The sequence below is a fragment of the Perca fluviatilis genome, chromosome 23, assembly GCF_010015445.1.
Source record: "Perca fluviatilis chromosome 23, GENO_Pfluv_1.0, whole genome shotgun sequence".
Taxonomy (NCBI): Eukaryota; Metazoa; Chordata; class Actinopteri; order Perciformes; family Percidae; genus Perca; species Perca fluviatilis.
Genome location: NC_053134.1, coordinates 4200365 through 4213023, shown reverse-complemented (window position 1 = coordinate 4213023; position 12659 = coordinate 4200365). Strand labels below are relative to the sequence as shown.

At 39.0% G+C, this 12659-nt stretch overlaps 1 protein-coding gene across 5 annotated transcripts in view; it reads right to left on the bottom strand.

Moving 5' to 3' along the window:
• LOC120553538 (plexin-B2-like) overlaps positions 1-12352 on the bottom strand; it is a 247366-nt gene extending 235014 nt beyond the window's left edge. For 4 of the 5 annotated variants that reach the window (XM_039792061.1, XM_039792060.1, XM_039792065.1 and 1 more), the window contains exon 1: positions 11820-12206. The gene's annotated coding sequence lies outside the window, so the exon portion shown is untranslated. The other variant, XM_039792062.1, reaches the window with a different exon arrangement.
• Positions 12353-12659: the final 307 nt, after the last annotated feature.

Sequence of the window (12659 nt, the reverse complement as noted above, 5' to 3'; positions counted from 1 at the left end):
TAACCTTCAGAACAAATATCAGTTTTACAGTATTGCGGTATTGAAATTACAGCTTTAAAAATTGTATTATTATTGTAAATTTATGGGTAAAAAAAAAAAATTGTTAGTGGTTTTGAAACCTTGACTTAACGGTAACCGGCCCATGCCTATATTTTTAGCATCTAGGACTGGATCTGAATACTGGATTATTCCTCAGATGGGCAGGTATTCGATTTTAAATTTTTGGGATTGGAATATTGTTTTGTTTTTTTAAAACATTGTGCTTTCCTTGCGGCTGACGGGCCCGTGTGTAGTCACGTGACCACACACGCGTTAGAATGTTTTTAAAAGAGAAAGCAGGCCTATCAACAGGAATAAGTTATCGGAATTATCGTCATGGGAAAAATACGTCGATAACAGCTTCGGTATTTCGATGTCGATACATTTCTCGATTAATCGTCCAGCCCTGGGTGACATGCAGCGATGCTTTTGTTGCCTCTAACGTCCGTTTCGTTGCATCAGAGAGCAGCGCAGACATTCCAGGGCTCCAGACTGCGACCAAATGGTCGCATTTTGCGACCAAAATTTGAGAGTGTGCGACTGAATTTTACATCCAGTCGCACATCTGCGACCAGCAAATTTGCCCCCGGTTTTTACACGTTAAATGTCGAAATGTAGGTACCTGAGAGCGCGTAAGCGCAAGCTTATCTGTCCTCTCTGAAAATTGACAGAGAGCGGTGCTCCGACACAAACACACACACTCGCAGAGTTGCGATCGGCGCAAACTACGTCGGCTGTTTTGTTGAAGTCACAGTGAGTGATGCCGATAAAGTGGTTTCAAGTATGGTTACGGTTTTTAAAAACTTCACACAGACAGCGTTTGCTGCGATATGATATTAAAAACAGTCACGGTGCTGTTGACGTTACACTTCCTCTGAGACAAGCAGCAGGCTCAACAGTGTGCAACTGCGCCCTCGGGACTGACTGACAGGCTGAGGCTGTAAGGCAAGGTAACTTTATTTCTACAGCACCTTTCAGCAACAAGGCAATTCAAAGTGCTTTACATGAAACATTAAAGAGCAATTGAAAAGGGTCATGATGAAAATACGACAGGCTAAACAAGTTACAGTGAGTAAGAAATGAATAATTATTCAATTTAATAGGTTGTAGGGATGGGTTTGGGAGGAGAGAGGGAGGGGTTTTATTTTTATTTTTGTTTAATTTCTTTAGAGTGTAACATATTCTAATAAAATAACAATGTTCTAACTACATAGGATAAATAGGTTTGGAATTATTTTTACAACTGAAATAATTGTTTTGTAATTACAGAGGGAAAGTACCGAAAAAATATACCGTTATAATTTCAGGTATCTGTACCAATATTGGTTCAGATGTGAAAGGTACCCAACCCTAAGGGTAGTAGCCTAAACAATACATGTTTCATTTAAAGGTGAATTCATTGTAGTTGTAGACCAGAGTTGGTATATTTTTTTAAATATTTTGTTTACGGTCATGACAGCGATGGTGCCTTCTATGTTGCATCTTCAAAAGTGACACTGAATTTGAAACAGCACATTGTAATTTCTGCATCTATTATCAAAGTCTTTATGAGTAATACAGTAGAAATTAGTAGAAATGTGAATATTTGGTTAGCATGTTGATTTACGGCGTGTGCCCCTAAATTTTCTGGTTGCACCCCTAAAATTTTCAGTAGGGGGCCACTGTGCTCCTAGTGAAAAAAGTTAGTCTGGAGCCCTGCATTCAAGTGGCACCGATACAAGGCACCGAAATCTGTGTTGCTATTCCGGTAACGATCGTTTAGGCACCGGTGAGTGAGAGAGATTTATCAGTTTACGTTAAGCAACAGCGACAGTAAAAAGGTATTTCACACCAAGCTTCTTTCCCACTGCCATCACTCTACTGAACTGCGGATAAGGGGGGGGGGGTCATCCCCACTTTGGCCACTCACCCACTTCTCTACACATTACATCCTCATCATTCCAATATGCATCTCGCACTGCTACTTTTTGCACTCTACATCCCACTCCATGTGTACTTGTCTTGATATTATGTCTTATTTGTATATTATGTTGATATGTGCCTATATGTATATTGCTGTCTTTATTGTACAGTATGTGTCTATATTAGTATTTGTTGAATGTATAGAGAGTTAACACCTACCAAAGTCAAATGTCTTGTGTATGTACGTATACTTGGCCAATAAAACAGATTCTGATTTCTATGGTTAAACTTTGCAATTGATCTGAGGTTCACATGCATTCCAAATCCGTACGGAGCACGGATCAACTGTGGTCCGTTAACACCACTAGCAAATAAGTTGAAGCGGGAAGAAGAAGAGAAAAAAAAAAAATAAATAAAAATCACATCTGCTGCAAAGGATGATAACAAAAGAAAATAAACACAAACGAGCTGAAAGTGAGTGATGGTCTTGCTCTCTGACCTCTGCGCTCCAGCGGCCTCTTCCTGTGTTAAATCACTACAACATGGAGCAACAGACCAAACTTCTCACAGCCGCTACACAGAGCTTTTAAACTCATTCTTAAATAGCCACAAAAACATACACTACGTCATCGCTGTGCATCCTGCAAACTGCTGTGTTTAACCCTCCTGTTTTCCTCGACGGGACAAATTTAACCCGTTTTCAACAGTTTGTATTCCTTTTGTAAGGAAGCCATTAAAACATTCTTCGCAGGTAAAGTCAATGATTGTTTTCATTGAATTTTGGTTGTTTTACTCAATTTCACAGCATTGATTCAGTCAACATCTTCCGATCTTAACTATTAGTCAAATTATTTCATAAGATCTACTTTATTTCAACTCAAAGATGAGGTATAATGTCATTTAAATGAGGTTTATTGACCATGAATTTAAAAAAGCGTTGGAAATAGCGTCAATTTTGGTTGTTTTACTCAATTTCACAGCATTGATTCAGTCAACATCTTCCGATCTTAACTATTCGTCAAATTATTTCATAAGATCTGCTTTGTTTCATCTCAAAGATGAGGTATAATGTCATTTAAATGAGGTTTATTGACCATGAATTTAAAAAAAGCGTTGAAAATAGCGTCAATTTTGGTTGTTTTACTCAATTTCACAGCATTGATTCAGTCAACATCTTCCGATCTTAACTATTAGTCAAATTATTTCATAAGATCTACTTTATTTCAACTCAAAGATGAGGTATAATGTCATTTAAATGAGGTTTATTGACCATGAATTTAAAAAAGCGTTGGAAATAGCGTCAATTTTGGTTGTTTTACTCAATTTCACAGCATTGATTCAGTCAACATCTTCCGATCTTAACTATTCGTCAAATTATTTCATAAGATCTACTTTGTTTCAACTCAAAGATGAGGTATAATGTCATTTAAATGAGGTTTATTGACCATGAATTTAAAAAAAGCGTTGAAAATAGCGTCAATTTTGGTTGTTTTACTCAATTTCACAGCATTGATTCAGTCAACATCTTCCGATCTTAACTATTAGTCAAATTATTTCATAAGATCTACTTTATTTCAACTCAAAGATGAGGTATAATGTCATTTAAATGAGGTTTATTGACCATGAATTTAAAAAAGCGTTGAAAATAGCGTCAATTTTGGTTGTTTTACTCAATTTCACAGCATTGATTCATCAACATCTTCCGATTTAACTATTGTCAATTATTTCATAAGATCACTTTGTTTCAACTCAAAGATGAGGTTATGTATTTAAATGAGGTTTATTGACCATGATTTTAAAAAAGCGTTGAAAATAACCGTCAATTTTGGTTGTTTTACTCAATTTCACAGCATTGATTCAGTCAACATCTTCCGATCTTAACTATTCGTCAAATTATTTCATAATCTACTTTGTTTCAACTCAAAGATGAGGTATAATGTCATTTAAATGAGGTTTATTGACCATGAATTAAAAAAAGCGTTGAAAATAGCGTCAATTTTGGTTGTTTTACTCAATTTCACAGCATTGATTCAGTCAACATCTTCCGATCTTAACTATTAGTCAAATAATTTCATAAGATCTGCTTTGTTTCATCTCAAAGATGAGGTATAATGTCATTTAAATGAGGTTTATTGATCATGAATTTAAAAAAGCGTTGAAAATAGCATCAATTTTGGTTGTTTTACTCAATTTCACAGCATTGATTCAGTCAACATCTTCCGATCTTAACTATTAGTCAAATAATTTCATAAGATCTACTTTGTTTCATCTCAAAGATGAGGTATAATGTCATTTAAATGAGGTTTATTGACCATGAATTAAAAAAAGTGTTGAAAATAGCGTCAAAAAAAAAGTTCATTTTCAATTTGAACCGAAAAGGAGAACAAGTTCATGGAGGACGGAAAGACAACACAAGGGTTAAAAAGTAGTATTAAAGATAGGTTGCGTCGTTCTTTCACTTCTTTCACTGCGCTAGCCCGGTCAAGATCTTTAGGGGAACACTACCACTTGTGTCCACAGGGGCCGCCAAAGTCAACACAAAATCAAAGTTCCTCGTAGTGGCTTGAAGGTTCCCCCCCCCCCCCCTCTCTCTCAAGCTTCCCTTGTTCTCTCTGCAAAGTTAAAATTTAATTTCAGTCTTTGGAGGTTAAGAAATGCTTTCCCCAACAGAGTGAAGATATATATTTTGGCGTTTCAACTCGGGAGCTGCGGTAGATTTGGACCAAAAACATACCACCTGGCTCCAATAGAGACAGAACACGATTATAGACTTTGGACTGCTTTATAGAAATGCCTATAAAATGCATTAAAAGAGAGAAAGAAAAACAAAAACACTATCTGTATTGGATTCTAGGAGCTCCAACAACCAGGTTTTTTTTTTTAGCTGCCAAATCAAACAATGTGGCTGAACACATGCTGCAGTAAAATCTAATCCAACAGCCAGCAGACGGTCAGCAGTGAGAGCCTGACGTCCATCTGTTAGACAGTCTTATCGCCAACATCGTGTTTTCAATTTCACAGCCTGTGATCATAGATTGGAAACTGCTAATGCTACAGTATGTAACGAAGCCATAACAAGAGGCTGTTGAACTTTAACCTTCCCATGCATATCGATTGGTTCGCACGTTAATAGTAGGGGTTGGGAATCTCCACTGACCCAGAAAATACACAAACTGATGTTCAAATCAGTGAATTGGGTTCCCATCAGTGCTGGGAAGTACATTTATGTAACTTCTGTACTTAACAATGTTGAGGTACTTGTATTCTATTTGCAATTTATGCTATGGGGTCGACTTGCATAATGAGTACTTTCGATACTTTAAGTACATTGCGTTTTGTTTATTATTGTTATTGTTGATCCTATAGGATGAGTAAATGTACAAGTATACTTGTACATTTACTCAGAATTTTGAATGCAGGACTTTTACTTGCAAGAGAGTATTTTTACATTGTGGCATTACCACTTTTGCTTACAGCAAGGCTCCAGAAATGCGACCAAATGGTCGCATTTTGCAACCAAAATTTGAGAGTGTGCGACTGAATTTTACATCCAGTCACACATGTGTGACCAGTAAATTTGCCCCCTTTTTTTTTTTACACGTTAAAATTTCGGTACCTGAGAGCGCGTAAGTGCAAGCTTATCTGTCCTCTCTGAAAATTGACAGAGAGCAGAGCTCTGACACACACTCGCAGAGCTCCAGACGGGGCAAACTACGTCGGCTCTGCAGTTTTGTTGAAGTTACGGTGAGTCGCGGAAATGCCGATAAAGTGGTTTCAAGTCTGGTGACAGTTTTTCATAACTTCACGCAGACAGCGTTTACTACGATATGATATTAATGGCGAGCCGAAAGCGGTCGCGGTGCTGTTGACGTTACAATTCCTCGGAGACGAGCAGCCAGGCACAACGGTGGTTTCTATGCCCTGGTGACTGACTGACAGGCTGGGGTTGTAAGGCAAGGCAACTTTATTTCTACAGCAGCTTTCAGCAACAAGGCAATTCAAAGTGCTTTACATGAAACATTAAAGAGCAATTAAAAACGGTCATGATGAAAATAAAACTAATATAAATAAATATACAAATACAATAATAAACAATATTTTTTTTTTACTGTCATGACAGCGATGGGGCTGTCAGTTTACCTTCTATGTTGCATCTTCAAAAGTGACACTGAATTTGAAACAGCACATTGTAATTTCTGCATCTATTATCAAAGTATTTATAAGTAATAAATTGGAAATTTGTAGAAATGTGAGTATTTGGTTAGCATGTTGATTTACGGTGTGTGCCCCTAAATTTTCTGGTTGTGCCCCTAAAATTTTCAGTTGGGGACCACAGTGCTCCTAGTGAAAAAAGTTAGTCTGGAGCCCTGTTACAGCCAGTAAAGGGGCTGAATAATTCTTGGACCACTGATTGCACTGTTATGCATTGCAGACCCGACTCTTTGTGTGTTGAGCAATAACTTCAATAAAAAAAAATAAAAATGAGCTTCCTGGAGGGCTCCTAGGAAGCTTTGTGCTGTATGACGGGCTTATGGTGTCATTTCTACATGTGTTTATTCGGTTTTTGTCTTATTGTGTACTGCGTTACTATTTTGTTGAATGGTCTGGGATGTTGTAGTGACCAGTGTTTTTAAAAAGTAGTGTTTGCTTGTTACTCGTTACTTCTTTAAAAAAAAGTAATCCATTACTTTACTTAGTTACCCCCTATGGAAGGTAACTTTTTACGTTACTCATTACTTTTACATTACTTTTAAAAGCAGGCGTCTCTGGCAGAGACTGAAGTTAATTATACAAAAACTATCTTTGACCATAAAGCCAATCTATGGTCTATCATGATATGAGACTAGATATCGTCTCAGATTTTGGATATCGTAATATGACATAAGTGTCTTTTCCTGGTTTTAAAGGCTGCATTACAGTGAAGTGATGTCCTTTTCTGAACTTACCAGACTGTAACTGTTCTATTATTCACCTTTACCCACTTAGTCATTATAGCCACATTACTGATGATTATTTATCAAAAATCTCATTGTGTAAATATTTTGTGAAAGCACCGATAATCAACACTACAATATCGTTGCGGGAATCGATAGAGGTATTTGGTCAAAAATATTGTGATATTTGATTTTCTCCATATCGCCCAGCCCTAGTAGTGACTGTCATCTTTTCTAGATTTTTGTCTGGGTGGGTGATGATGATGAAGCGGGGGTGATTGGGGGGGGGGGGCTGGATAGCTCAACTGGTGGAGCAGGCACCCACATGTGGAGGTTTACTCCTCGATGCAGCGGGATCGGGTTGGACTCCGATCTGCAGTCCTTTGCTGCATGTCATTCCCCCTCTCTCTCTCTCCCTCTCCCCTCTCATGTCTAAACTGTCCTATAAAAAATAAAAAGGCCATGAACGCCAAATTGCTCAGAATCATTCATTTGGACAACAGAAATGTGAAGAATGGCGCCGATTCGCACGCTTCTTCATTTCATTCTTTACTTTCCGGCCTCCTTATGTCAACGACATCATAACAACTTCCTGTGTGAAGACAAACAGCCATGTGAGTTACTAAACCAGCCGCCCGTATTCCAGTCCAACAGGTCTCTGACAGTCTCGCTGCAACGCTCGAGTTTAGCTCACAGACTGAGAAACATGTGAAAATTAGACCAGAGACTGTTTAGAACTGAGACGCCCCAACTCAGAGTAACTTCCTGTACGTGTGTGTCACGTTAGGAGACAACTTACTGACCTCTTAAGCTAACAAACGTCTCCTTTTGTACCTTGGGAGTAAATAAACAAAATGTAATGTGTTAACTAGTGACCTTTAGATGAGAGCCAGGTTAGCCGTTTCCAGTCTTTATGCTAAGCTACCAAGCAGCTGGCAGTATAGCTTCAAATTTGACTGTACAGACTTGAGAGTGGTATAGTTTTAAACAGTCTATGGTGGTATCGCAATTCTCCTCAACTCTCAGCAACAAAGTGTACAGACTAGCCAAGATGTCAAACTATTCCTTTAAATCACACGTGTTAAACACTGCACATACATTTAGGTTCACAATAAACTTTGGCCCGCCTAGTTTTTGCCGCTTTTTCTGATTTTCTTGGCACTTCTTTCTGAAATGTAAAGGGCTTTTTCAGCATTTTCTACGCCTTTTTAATGTTTTGGGGATTTTGTAAAAAAAAAAAATGTGGCGCCATTTTTGATGTTTTGGTCACTTTTTCTTACATTTTGGGCACTTTTTTTTATTTTTGACCCTATTTCCGACATTTAGGGGCTTTTTTTTTTCTCTACACCTTTTTAATGTTTTGGAGATTTGGTGCCATTTTTGACATTTTCCTGGTCCCTTTTTCCGACAGTCTTGGCATATTTTACATTTTCGATGAAGTAAAAGAAATAAACACATATACATGTCTGGCCCTCGATGATGGGACACTCCTGTTTTAACTTCTGGCGTGATTACAACACGAGCACATTTGATCCGGACAAATCTGGTCTGACTCAGCCTTCAGATCAGAGTAAAGTCCACTTGAAAACAAACAGAGAAGCGAAGATAAAGTGAATATATTATCAAGAGCTCTGCTACCAAATGCAAAACCTGTCCAGCTGTACCAAGTCAAAAATACCTTGTTAACGTGCTGACCTTACCTTAGATCATGACCTTAATACTAATATATGAATAAAGAGAGGCCACTGCCCTTTGATATTCCTTCCTTGTAGTTCCTTCTTTGTGAATTATTAAGTTGCAAGTCAGCCGTCTTGTTGGATGTGCCCAGCAAGCAACCAATGTAACTAATTTTGACTTTCATGTCAAAGGATAATGTAAAAAACTGTAAGCTTTGTCCCCGAGGCTACTGAACATAAAGCTCACTTACTAACTAACTTTAGACAGTCAGTTCATAAAAGAGTGTGTGGAGGCATGAGGCCAAGCTTTCCCCTGCAAATAGACCGGATTCAAGCAAAACATGAAAAAAGGATTTGCTGAAGAGCTTATTCAAAAGAAACACACTACTGATTGCTTTGAGAACACAACAGAAGTGCTATTTCTTTGAAAACATTAATTGAAGAAGTAGAGAGGTTATCGGCATCGGCTCCGATACTGCCTAAGACGCTGGTATCGGTAAGTACTGGAGTTTATGCACCAATCTGATACCACGTAATAAAGCCCTAAAGAAAATCTATGTTCAAGTAGTTTATTTCTGGTCTTTTTCCGTTATAACTGACTGTCAAACTGGAGAATAAAAGAAAGTTCTGGGGCATTCGTTTGTATTTGTTTATGTTTCACAAAGAGTTTAACCTGAGCCAGACAGACAACAGAGATAGAAATCATATCACATCCATACAGGGATAGTAGTATACAGCTGTTATACATCATATCACATCCATACAGGGATAGTAGTATACAGCTGTTATACATCATATCACATCCATACAGGGATAGTATACAGCTGTTAAACATCATATCACATCCATACAGGGATAGTAGTATACAGCTGTTATACATCATATCACATCCATACAGGGATAGTAGTATACAGCTGTTATACATCATATCACATCCATACAGAGATAGTAGTATACAGCTGTTATACATCATATCACATCCATACAGGGATAGTAGTATACAGCTGTTATACATCATATCACATCCATACAGGGATAGTAGTATACAGGTGTTATACATCATATCACATCCATACAGGGATAGTTAAAACAACATGTTAAAACATAATAAAATATATGACACACTGGTAGTGGATCGGTACTCGCTATCGGCCTCTACGCAAGTTCAGGTATCTGAATCGGTATCGGGAAGCAAAAAAGAAATGTTGCTGGGCCATCTCTATGAACAAGCCACAGCAATGAGTGTTAGGACTAATTCTCATCACTAGGGTTGGGTACCGAAATCCGGTTCCACTATGGAACCGGTAGGAATCGGACCGGATTAGAACGCAAATTTCGGTTCCACTTAATGTGTCGACTGAAATATTTTCCCTCTGTTGCTCCGAAACGGACGTAAAAATATCACACTGTCTCTGTAGTCTTGCCGTTAGCTAGCTACCTAAATGTAGGCTACTTATAAAATGCCACATTTTCCCCTCTGGGCTCACCAAAACGGACGTAAAAGCATGTTAACCATTCACTGCACGTGATCGCTGGTAAACATATTACACTTGCTCTGCTAGTCAGTCGTTAGCTAGCTAGCTTTTAGTGCATTTAAAATGCCTAAAGCCAAGCGCTATTTCACAGCCAAGGATTCCGACATCGCAAAATGCAACAAATGTTTCAAAAACGATTACGTGCAAAGGGAAGCACGTCGAATTTATTGAAACATGCTGCGACATACTATAAAGGAGCCTTTCTTTGAGGTAATTTTTCAAGAATCGGTTTAGGAATCGGAATAGTTTTAAAAGTACTGGTTCGGCATCGGAATCATAAAAATCCAAACGATACCCAACCCTACTCATCACTCACACTGACACTTTTGTGTTTCCCAGTTACTTTTGACAGACATCTAACCAGAGAGTCTGTCTTTATGCCATGTATGCATAAAGTACACTTGAAATTGAAAAGAGGGCAACATGTACTCCCACCTAAACTTCCCACCGGTGACTGCAGTAAATTAAACTTGACAATGAACTGTTCCAACAGCCTTGGAACTGCATGCTCGGCTGATCGGTGTGTCATATTAGCCATAACATCAAAAAAAAACTGAGTCTAAACAGAGCAGTGCTGCTGGAGCTATAATGGTTTTATGGCTTCAAGGTGCAATGTGGAGGCTACTCTAATCCATTAACTGACACCATGGGCAATTACCTCCCCATCATGTACAGCAATGCTTGGAGGCAGATGGCAAATGGCACAGTGCTTTCAAAGATTCATTTTTCCACACATGAGATGCGAGTTAATGTGTTATAATGACCTTTGGGGGCAAAGGATTTGACAGGGTAGACTCATTATGTTGTAATGGTTTAAGCACTTCTGATCAATACTGCCATCCAAAAACATCTGTTTCTGGACATCTAACTGACTCGCAGCTTTAAAATCACTCTCTAACTTCCAATTATCCTCCTTGGGATTGGTATAGATTTAATGAGGAGAATCGATACAAGAGATAATGGTTTTGCGCAGGTATTGTAAATGCCAGTATGTGAAGTTAACACCTGAAGAAGTCTGGAATACATTACTGGAGCCGCTCAACAGGATCAGCCCACTTGCTGAGGCTCCAGATGTTCTGTGATTAGTCCCCAACACATTCCCTTGTCTGCTCCATGCACATACCTCCACGCCAAATTCAGTTTACAAAATCTGGGAATGAAATACGACCTAACCCATTAGCAAGGACAAGTATCTCCAAAACAGGATTAACCTCCTGCAACGAACTATCACAGCACAGCCTTCATTTCGGCTAACACACAAAACGCCAAACATCACTGTACAAGTTATGTCCTTCTAACTTTTGCCCGATTGTCCTCCATTGCGTTGATTGCAGCTCGTTACGTTATCGACTTGCATTAAAAATCAATGCCAAAAGTTTTTCTCTACATAACGCACCGCTTGGTGGATATATTCGATGCCGAATAGCATATACCTTGATGCTTTTTGTAAAACTTCGCAACTTAACGCACATGGCACGTTTCCCTTTTGCCGACAAGCAATACATTCTTAAATTTGAAATTAATTGAGCGGAGTTTGGTGTGACGTTTTCTTAACTTAAAAGGGAGAAGGGACAACGCGTCGATAAAAACTCACGAGTGTCTAACAAATCTTTAAAACCTCCTTAAAGCATTTCCTGTAGCGAGAAGAATTAGGAAACTGTTGGGTTTTTTTTGTTGTGTGTTAAACTTCGCATAAAACAGCTAGTAAACAGGCCTACTAAATTGCTGCTTACCTCTCGATGAGCCGCTGATTTGTCGCTTACTGTACAGCCGTGTTTTCCGTCTGTGTATTCCCCCCCCAAAAAAGGTATCAAAAGTTAAAAAACATAAAACTCGTCCTCTGCGTCAACGGTCCTTCGAAAAAAAAGTTCCCAAATTTACATCCTGGTGTGAGGAAACTGGTCTAAAAACGAGACAAACTGGAGCAAAAAATGAAAAACGTCTGCGCAGCTGCTGAGGTCACTGCTGAAGTTTTAGTTCAAACAGTATTCCCACGAGACAGGCTGCTTCCTTCGTCCTTCCCACGCCCAGGAAACCGGTTAACTACATGCCGGGCTCAGGTGTAGCCCAATTCATGACTAAACACACGCGCGCGCGTACACACACACACACACACACACGTCCAGTTTTTACCGGCAGGAGTCTTGCTTTCTGTTTTCCGTATCCAGCCGGATCTGCAGATCTGCAGCAGCTCTGGAGCTCCGCTGCAAACGGCGCGAGACGCTACAAATCAGGATCGGGATGAGGATTTTTCTTCCTCCTCCTCCCAATACCAAACCCCCAAATGACTGGAGGTTAATACAATGAGTCAAGTTAGAAAGCGTTAGATCCATTGACACCAGAAGCATGGTTAGTTTCCTTTCAAAATAAAGGAGGGGGGCTTCCTAAATCAGAATCAGTTAAGTGCACACTTTGGGTTCAACATTGTGGGGGTCAGGGGCGGATCTAGAAAAATATTTATGGGGTGGCGAGAGGGGGGGCAGGAATTTTTGAGGGGTGGCAACATATGGCAGACGTATATATATACTGAATTTAATCACAGTTATCACAGTTTGATGAGAAATAGTATGTAC